General features: G+C 40.0%; 1 non-coding gene across 1 annotated transcript; it reads right to left on the bottom strand.

The window, feature by feature from the left end:
- Positions 1–1,280: 1,280 nt before the first annotated feature.
- On the bottom strand, positions 1,281–1,388 carry LOC130970996 (small nucleolar RNA R71). Its single transcript, XR_009082236.1, has one exon. It is a non-coding gene; the product is annotated as a small nucleolar RNA R71 (small nucleolar RNA).
- Positions 1,389–10,392: the final 9,004 nt, after the last annotated feature.

The following is a 10,392-nucleotide window of genomic DNA, read 5'->3' on the forward strand; positions in this document are numbered from 1 at the left end:
CATTTTGGGCGTTAAACGCCAGAATGGATACCATTCTGGGCGTTTAACGCCAGGATGGTGCTAGGGGGAAGATTTTGTTTTCAAATCAATTTTTTTTCAAGTTTTCAAAGTTTTTCAAAATCAAATCTTTTTCAAATCATATCTTTTCAATCAAATGTTTTCAAAATTAATTTCTTTCCTTTTTCAAAGATACTTACTAACAATTAATGATTTGATTGAACATCTCATATTTGTTGCCTTTTCTGTTAAGGAAGGTTTTATGTTTGAATCATATCTTTTCTTGTTAGGCAAGTTATTTATTTTCAAATCAAATCTTTTTTAAAATTGTTTTCAAATCATATCTTTTCAATCACATTTTTTTAAAACCAATCATATCTTCTTAACTACATCTTTGTCAAAATAGTTTACAATCAAATCTTTTTGATTTCTAATTTAAAAATCTTTTTCAAAAATCACTTGATTTCTTTTCCACTTTTATTTTCGAAAATCAATTAGTGTTTTTCAAAAATGTTTTCAAAATATTTTAATTAATTTTCGAAAAATTACTCCCCTCCTCCTCACATCCTTCTATTTATGGAGTACCACTCCTTCTTAATGCACAATTCGAACCTTATCTAAGTAAAGTTCGAATTCTTCTTCTCCTTCTTCTTTCTATTTCTCTTTTCCTCTGACACCTCAAGGAATCTCTATACTGTGACATAGAGGACTCCACATTTTCTTGTTCTCTTCTCTTTCATATGAGCAGGAGCAGAGACAAAGGCATTCTTGTTGAAGCTGACCCTGAACCCGAAAGGACCTTGAAGAGAAAACTAAGAGAAGCCAAAGCACAACTCTCTTTAGAGGACCTGACCGAATTCTTCAAAGAAGAAGAAGACATGGCAGCCGAAAACAACAATAATGCAAACAATGCAAGGAAGGTGCTGGGTGACTTTACTGCACCTACTCCTGATTTTTATGGGAGAAGCATCTCTATCCCTGCCATTGGAGCAAACAACTTTGAGCTTAACCCTCAATTAGTTTCTCTAATGCAACAGAATTGCAAGTTCCATGGACTTCCAATGGAAGATCCTCATCAGTTCTTAGCTGAATTCTTGCAAATCTGTGACACAGTCAAGACTAATGGGGTAGACCCTGAGGTCTATAGACTGATGCTATTCCCTTTTGCTGTAAGAGACAGAGCTAGAATATGGTTAGACTCTCAACCTAAAGAAAGCCTGGACTCTTGGGAAAAGCTAGTCAATGCCTTCTTGGCAAAGTTCTTTCCACCACAAAGATGGAGTAAGCTTAGAGTGGAAGTCCAACCCTTCAGACAGAAGGATGGAGAATCCCTCTATGAAGCTTGGGAAAGATACAAACAATTGATCAGAAAATGTCCTTCTGACATGCTTTCTGAATGGAGCATCATAGGTATTTTCTATGATGGTCTCTCTGAACTATCTAAGATGTCCTTGGATAGCTCTGCTGGAGGATCTCTTCATCTGAAGAAGACGCCTACAGAAGCTCAAGAGCTCATTGAAATGGTTGCAAATAACCAATTCATGTACACTTCTGAGAGAAATCCTGTGAACAATGGGACAAGTCAGAAGAAAGGAGTTCTTGAGATTGATACTCTGAACGCCATTTTGGCTCAGAATAGAATATTGACTCAACAAGTCAATTTGATTTCTCAAAGTCTGTCTGGAATGCAAAATGCACCAAGTAGTACCAAGGATGCTTCATCTGAGGAAGAAGCTTATGATCCTGAGAACCCTTCAATGGAAGAGGTGAATTACCTAGGAGAACCCTATGGAAACACCTATAATTCTTCATGGAGAAATCACCCAAATCTCTCATGGAAGAATCAAGAGAGACCTCAACAAGGTTTCAATAATAATGGTGGAAGAAACAGGTTTAACAATGGCAAACCTTTTCCATCATCTTCTCAGCAACAGACAGAGAATTCTAAGCAGAACCCCTCTGACTTAGCAACCATGGTCTCTGATCTAATCAAAACCACTCAAAGTTTCATGACTGAAACAAGGTCTTCCATTAGGAATTTGGAAGGACAAGTGGGACAGCTGAGCAAGGAGGTTACTGAACTCCCTCCAAGTACTCTTCCAAGCAACACAGAAGAAAATCCAAAAGGAGAGTGCAAAGCCATCAATATGGCCGAATTTGGAGAAGAAGGGGAGGAAGTGAACGCCACTGAGGAAGACCTCAATGGGCGTGCACTAGCCTCCAATGAGTTCCCCAATGAGGAACCATGGGAATCTGAGGCTCAAAATGAGACCATAGAGATTCCATTGGACCTACTTCTGCCTTTCATGAGCTCTGATGAGTATTCTTCCTCTGAAGAGGATGAGTATGTCACTGAAGAGCAAGTTGCTAAGTACCTTGGAGCAATCATGAAGCTAAATGACAAGTTATTTGGAAATGAGACTTGGGAGGATGAACCTCCTTTGCTCACCAAAGAACTGGATGACTTGTCTAGGCAGAAACTACCTCAAAAGAGACAAGACCCTGGGAAGTTTTCCATACCTTGTACCATAGGCACCATGACCTTCAAGAAGGCTCTGTGTGACTTAGGGTCAAGTGTAAACCTCATAACTCTCTCAGTAATGGAGAAGCTAAGGATCTTTGAGGTACAAGCTGCAAAAATCTCACTAGAGTTGGCAGACAACTCAAGAAAACAAGCTTATGGACTTGTAGAGAATGTTTTGGTTAAGATTGAAGACCATTACATCCCTACTGATTTCATAGTCCTAGAGACTGGGAAGTGCATGGATGAAACCATCATCCTTGGCAGACCCTTCCTAGCCACAGCAAAGGCTGTGATTGATGTTGATGGAGGTGAACTGATCATTCAAGTGAATGGAGAATCCTTTGTGTTTAAGGCTCAAGGATATCCCTCTGTCACCATAGAGATGAAGCATGAAGAGCTTCTCTCAAATCAGAGTCAAGAAGAGCCCCCACAGTCAAACTCTAAGTTTGGTGTTGGGAGGCCACAACCAAACTCTAAGTTTGGTGTTGAACCCCCACATTCAAACTCTAAGTTTGGTGTTGGGAGGTTCCAACATTGCTCTGAGTATCTGTGAGGCTCCATGAGAGCTCTCTGTCAAGCTACTGACATTAAAGAAGCGCTTATTGGGAGGCAACCCAATGATTATAATTTATATAGTTTCTTTTGTTATTTTATGTTTTTTGTAGGTTGATGATCATAAGAAGTCACAAAATCCATTAAAAAAGCAAAAACAAAATGAAAAACAGGAAGAAAAACAGCACACCCTGGAGGAAGATGTTGCTGGCGTTCAAACGCCAGTAAACCTAGCAGTTGGGCGTTTAACGCCCAGTCTGGCACCATTCTGGGCGTTTAACGCCAGAAAGGGGCACCAGACTGGCGTTAAACGCCAGAAAAGGGTAAGAACCTGGCGTTAAACGCCAGGAATGGGCATCAGCCCGGCGTTTAACACCAGAAATGCCTCAAAACGTGATTTTGAGCAACATTTGGTGCAGGGATGACTTTTCCTTGACACCACAGGATCTGTGGACCCCACAGGACCCCACCACCACTCTCTCTCTTCTTCCCCCATTCACCAATCACCTCAACACCTCTTCCCCAAAAACCCTTCACCTATCAAATCCCATCTTTCTCTTCACCACTCACATCCATCCTTCATAAAACCCCACCAACCTCACCCTTCAAATTCAAACCACTTCTCCCCCTCCTTGGCCGAATACACCACCATCTCCCTCTTCCTCATTTCTTCTTCATCTACTCTCTTCTTTCTTCTTTTGCTCGAGGACGAGCAAACATTTTAAGTTTGGTGTGGTAAAAGCGTTGCTTTTTCGTTTTTCCATAACCATTATGGCATCCAAGGCCGGAGAAACCTCTAGAAAGAGGAAAGGGAAGGCAAAAGCTTCCACCTCCGAGTCATGGGAGATGGATAGGTTCATCTCAAGGGTGCATCAAGACCACTTTTGTGAAGTTGTGGCCTTGAAGAAGGTGATTCCCGAGGTCCTCTTTTCACTCAAAAAGGGTGAATATCCGGAGATCCGCCATGAGATCCAAAGAAGAGGTTGGGAAGTACTTACCAACCCCATTCAACAAGTTGGAATCTTGATGGTTCAAGAGTTCTATGCCAATGCATGGATCACCAAGAGCCATGATCAAAGTATGAACCCGGATCCAAAGAATTATCTTACTATGGTTCGGGGGAAATACTTGGATTTTAGTCCGGAAAGTGTGAGGGTGGCGTTCAACTTGCCTATGATGCAAGGAGATGAACATCCTTACACAAGAAGGGTCAACTTTGATCAAAGGTTGGACCAAGTCCTCACAATCATATGTGAAGAGGGCGCACAATGGAAGAGAGATTCAAGAGGCAAGCCGGTTCAATTGAGAAGGCATGACCTCAAACCCGTGGCTAGAGGATGGTTGGAGTTTATCCAACGCTCAATCATTCCCACTAGCAACCGGTCCGAAGTTACTTTAGACCGGGCCATCATGATCCATAGCATCATGATTGGAGAAGAAGTAGAAGTTCATGAGGTTATAGCCCAAGAACTCTACAAGGTGGCGGATAAGTCCTCTACCTTAGCAAGGTTAGCCTTCCCTCACCTCATTTGTCACCTCTGTTATTCAGTTGGAGTTGACATAGAGGGAGACATCACCATTGATGAGGATAAGCCCATTACCAAGAAAAGGATGGAGCACACAAGAGACCCCTCTCATCATGAGATCCCTGAGATGCCTCAAGGGATGCACTTTCCTCCACAAAACTATTGGGAGCAACTAAACACCTCCCTAGGAGAATTGAGTTCCAACATGGGACAACTAAGGGTGGAGCACCAAGAACACTCCATTCTCCTCCATGAAATAAGAGAAGATCAAAGAATCATGAGAGAGGAGCAACAAAGGCAAGGAAGAGACATTGAGGAGCTCAAGCACTCCATAGGACCTTCAAGAGGAAGGAAGAGCCGCCATCACTAAGGTGGACCCGTTCCTTGATTTCCTTGTTCTTTATTCTTCTGTTTTTCGAATTTTTATGCTTATGTTTATCCATATTTGTGTCTTATGATCATTAGTGTCTTAGTGTTTATGCCTTAAAGCTATGAATGTCCTATGAATCCATCACCTTTCTTAAAATAAAAACGTGCTTAATTGAAAAGGAAAAGAATTGCATGAATTTTGAATTTTATAACAGTTTAATCATTTTGATGTGGTGGCAACACTTTTGTTCTCTGAATGTATGCTTGAACAGTGCATATGTCTTTTGAATTTGTGGTTCATGAATATTGGCTCTTGAAAGAATGATGAAAAAGGAGACATGTTACTGAGGATCTGAAAAATCATAAAAATGATTCTTGAAGCAAGAAAAAGCAGTGAAAACAAAAAAAAAGGAGAAGCAAGTGAAAAAAAAAACCGAAAAAAAATATAGAAAAAGAAAGAAAAAGAAAGAAAAAGAGTTGTGATCCAAGGCAATAAGAGTGTGCTTAAGAACCCTGGACACCTCTAGTTGGGGACTTTAGCAAAGCTGAGTCACAATCTGAAAAGGTTCACCCAATTATGTGTCTGTGGCATGTATGTATCCGGTGGTAATACTGGAAGACAGAGTGCTTTGGGCCACGGCCAAGACTCAATAAGTAGCTGTGTTCAAGAATTATCATACTTAACTAGGAGAATCAATAACACTATCTGGATTCTGAGTTCCTAAAGAAGCCAATCATTCTGAATTTCAAAGGATAGAGTGAGATGCCAAAACTGTTCAGAGGCAAAAAGCTAAAAGCCCCGCTCATCTAATTAATACTGATCTTCATAGATGTTTTTGGAGTTCATTGCATATTCTCTTCTTTTTATCTTATTTGATCTTTAGTTGCTTGGGGACAAGCAACAAATTAAGTTTGGTGTTGTGATGAGCGGATAATTTGTACACTTTTTGGCATTGTTTTTAGTATGTTTTTAGTAGTTTTAGTTGAGTTCTTAGTATATTTTTGTTAGTTTTTAGTTAAAATTCAATTTTCTAGACTTTACTATGAGTTTGTGTATTTTTCTGTGATTTCAGGTATTTTCTGGCTGAAATTGAGGGACCTGAGCAAAAATCTGATTCAGAGACTGAAAAGGACTGCAGATGCTGTTGGATTCTGACCTCCCTGCACTCGAAGTGGATTTTCTGGAGCTACAGAAGCCCAATTGGCGCGCTCTCAACGGCGTTGGAAAGTAGACATCCTGGTCTTTCCAGCAATATATGATAGTCCATACTTTGCCCAAGATTTGATGGCCCAAATTGGCGTTCAAAGTCACCTACAGAAATTCCAGCGTTAAACGCCGGAACTGGCACCTAATTGGGAGTTAAACGCCCAAACTGGCATAAAAGCTGGCGTTTAACTCCAAGAAGAGTCTCTACACGAAAATGCTTCATTGCTCAGCCCAAGCACACACCAAGTGGGCCCGGAAGTGGATTTTTATGTCATTTACTCATCTTTGTACACCTTAGACTACTAGTTTTCTATAAGTAGGACCTTTTACTATTGTAATATAGAGAGTCTTTTGATCATGTTTTGATGATTGAACTCACTTTGGGAGGCTGGCCATTCGGCCATGCCTAGACCTTGTTCTTATGTATTTTCAACGGTGGAGTTTCTACACACCATAGATTAAGGTGTGGAGCTCTGCTGTACCTCGAGTATTAATGCAATTACTATTGTTCTTCTATTCAATTCCGCTTGTTCTTTGTCCAAGATATCACTTGTTCTTCAACTTGATGAAGGTGATGATTGACACTCATCATCATTCTCACCTATGAACAAGGTGACTGACAACCATTCTTGTTCTGCAAGCATCTGAGGCTTAGTGAATATCTCTTGGATTTCTGATTGCATGATGCATGGTTGATCGCCTGACAACCGAGTGCTCGCCTGACAAACGAGCCAGCCATTCCGTGAGATCAGAGTCTTCGTGGTATAGGCAAGAACTGATGGCGGCATTCAAGAGAATCCGGATGGTCTAACCTTGTCTGTGGTATTCTGAGTAGGATTCAATGATTGAATGACTGTGACGTGCTTCAAACTCCTGAGGGCGGGGCGTTAGTGACAGACGCAAAAGAATCACTGGATTCTATTCCGGCTTGATTGAGAACCGACAGATGGATAGCCGATGCTGTGACAGAGCATCAGGAACGTATTTCCAATGAGAGGATGGGAGGTAGCCATTGACAACGGTGAAACCCTTGCATAAGCTTGCCATGGAAAGGAGTAAGAAGGATTGGATGAAGACAGTAGGAAAGCAGAGAGACAGAAGGGAAGGCATCTTCATACGCTTGTCTGAAGCTCTTACACCAATGATATACATAAGTATCTCTATCTTTATCTTTTATGTTATTTTTGTTCATCACCATACCCATTTGAGTCTGCCTGACTGAGATTTACAAGATGACCATAGCTTGCTTCATACCACCAATCTCCGTGGGATCGACCCTTACTTGCGTAAGGTTTATTACTTGGACGACCCAGTGCACTTGCTGGTTAGTTGTGCGAAGTTGTGTTTATGCCATGGTAGTGAGCACCAAGTCTTTGGAGCCATTACTAGGGATTGTTTATGTTTTGAAAAGTATTGATCACAATTTCGTGCACCATAACTCAATACTAATTACCATTCGTAAGCAATCTGTGTAACTTCCCATCAAAATAAATCTCAAAATAATTTGGTTTGTCCCCCCTCGATAGATGATATTAACCTCTGATCGGCTGCTTTGATTAGATGGATTTTGACAGTTGCAAATTACTACAGTCATATTAGATAGTTTCGATAACTTACTCGCTGCATCTTTATCCTAAACTGATGCCCCGCTTACTTGGGAATGGAAATACTGCTCCCGTGGCCTATACGAGCTTTAAAATAGGAATCATGAAGAAAATTTTTTCTCTCTCAAATGTCAAACCACTAGAAGCCAGCAAGACATATTAAAATTAAAATTAAAATATTTTCCTTTATAAAGAGGCTGTGAAGCAAACATACTCTACCTACTTTACTTATCTTCGATGGAGATCCACTCAGTCATTCCAGAAATGACGATGCTTCTCTAACAAACAGAGACATTGGAATACCTGAGATTTCCCAAGGAGCCACCCTCACACAGCCGTTGGATATTGTAAGTACATTTTTTCCAACCAAGTCATGTCTTGGTCGTTATACAAGAAATGATGCTAAGAACTGTGTCATGTTTCTTCATCAATGCAGGCTAAAGTTACGTGCAACTCGGAGCTCATCGCTGTCATTAAGGACCTTGCTACTGTGGTGGATATATTAGCCATGAAAGTTTATTTGTTTTAAACCCATCATGCCAAGATTGAGGTCGGCATGGAGCTTCTGCATACTACGCTACTCCGTGTTGAGGAGAATACTAACAAAATTGCAAGTGCCAAGATTATAGAGAAGGTGACTATGCCCATTGCAATATCTGACGAGGAGGAGGCGTGTCCTGTTGGTGATCCCGCGAAGGATGTAGCTCCAAAAGTTTGTCAAGCATACCATCATCGAAGATATAGTGACGACCTTTGGTCAGTAGTCATAACTGTTGTATTTAATTCATGTTTACGATTTTCTCCACATCTTTTTTTCCCATTATGTGTGGGACAGAAACTATCAAGTAAGAAAGCCAAACGGATTTTTCAGCAATTCACTAAAGTATCTCCATTGCATGGATTAAGAGTTTGGCAAGACATAAACTAGTAATTAATTAAACACAAACGAACGTGCTATGTATGGAAGTTGGGATTTTATTTCTCAGCCACTTAAATATGCTCGTTTTTACTTATTATAATGTTATTTTAATATCTTAAAAAAATTTTAATATTTTTTCAGGCTAAAAAAATTAATTTTTTTGTATAGAAAATTATTACTTATTAGTTATAAAGATTCCAAAGTGTTATTTAATGACTATAATATTTTTTTGGCCCATCACATCTTTTTTGTAATATTTTTGGATGCGGTTTGGCCCATGACATCTATTTGTAATTATATTTTTAAAATTGTGATGCTGAATGCCATGGGTCGTACCAACATTAATTTTTCCTGGCCCTAAATAACCCTTAAAAAAAAGACTAGCATATATGTTCAAATGAGAAAAAATAATGTACTTCGGACATATTGGCGTACATTCTTCTTCACTTGGATACCTGCCCTGTAAATCCTGAAATCACTTAACACACATATCAAGGCATCGAATGGCAATAAGAGAGGATTAAAATTAGCAAAATTAAGGCCAAAGAAGCATGTTTCCAATCATAACACAAAATTAGGAAGGAAAATGTAAAACATGCAAATTCTATGAATAAGTGTGAAAATAGTGGATAAAATCCACTCAATTAAGCATAAGATGTACCACAAAATAGTGGTGCATCAATACCCTTTATTGCACGCAGGGCATCGGCAATGGAGCCACATGGAGGAATATGGCTTCATCGGTCGTTAGTCACGAGTTGGCAAAAAATTTGACAACCACACATGGGTTACACCTCAGCTCGAGTTCTCATTCTCTAGCCCTTAGTGGGGTTAATTTGACTAGGAACATGGGAGTCGCAGAGATGCCTCCACCTCTCCTAATTGGACGACCAACAATGATGTTGCAGCAGCCGAGCTTTAGACCTCCTGGATACTTGGTAAAAAATGGATCAATTAAGGGCCATGGAAAGAGCTATTTGTCGACACGCTTTGGTATCGTCCAAGAGGTCGGGCTTAAAAGAAATTTTTCCAGTTACGCCGGTGTGGACAACGACGGCAGTGATAATATGGTGAAGGTTTTTGGTAGCGTGATGAAGAAATCTCCTTCACAACTCCTCATTGGAAGCAAAAATTTAGTGACACATGTCAACCCTGACCAGATGAAACTGCCGCCTGAAAATTCTTTGACAGAACCGCAGAGATGGGTTGCAAACTATGCATTCGATACCCAAAACAATTCATTGTAGGCTCTTTTTTACTTTTAATTTATGTGACGCTATATTGTACAACTTTGAAAATTATATTTGATGGAGATGGACTCGTACTACCTATTTCCATGCAGAGAGGAGTTAGTAAAATTTGGAGATTTCATACTCACCAGGGAAGAGCTATTGAGCTTAACACCAGGCACAATTCTAGTGGATAATATCTTCTACATGTTTGCGATGATGCTAACTAAGTATAACGATTGCATGGAGGGGCCAACCTTTTGGTGTCTACCACCATCATTTTTGGTATTTAATACCATCACCATGTAAGCGAACAACAAAGTTCTTATTGTATAGAAGTTGACTCAAATGTGTCTTATGCAGACAGATCTTTGTAGGGAAAATTAGTGAAGCAACTTGTCGTTGACTATTCAAAAACATGGATGAAGCCATCTCTCACCCTTACCTATGTAAATACTTTACTCT

This window comes from Arachis stenosperma, chromosome 3 (assembly GCF_014773155.1).
Source record: "Arachis stenosperma cultivar V10309 chromosome 3, arast.V10309.gnm1.PFL2, whole genome shotgun sequence".
NCBI classification, from domain to species: Eukaryota; Viridiplantae; Streptophyta; class Magnoliopsida; order Fabales; family Fabaceae; genus Arachis; species Arachis stenosperma.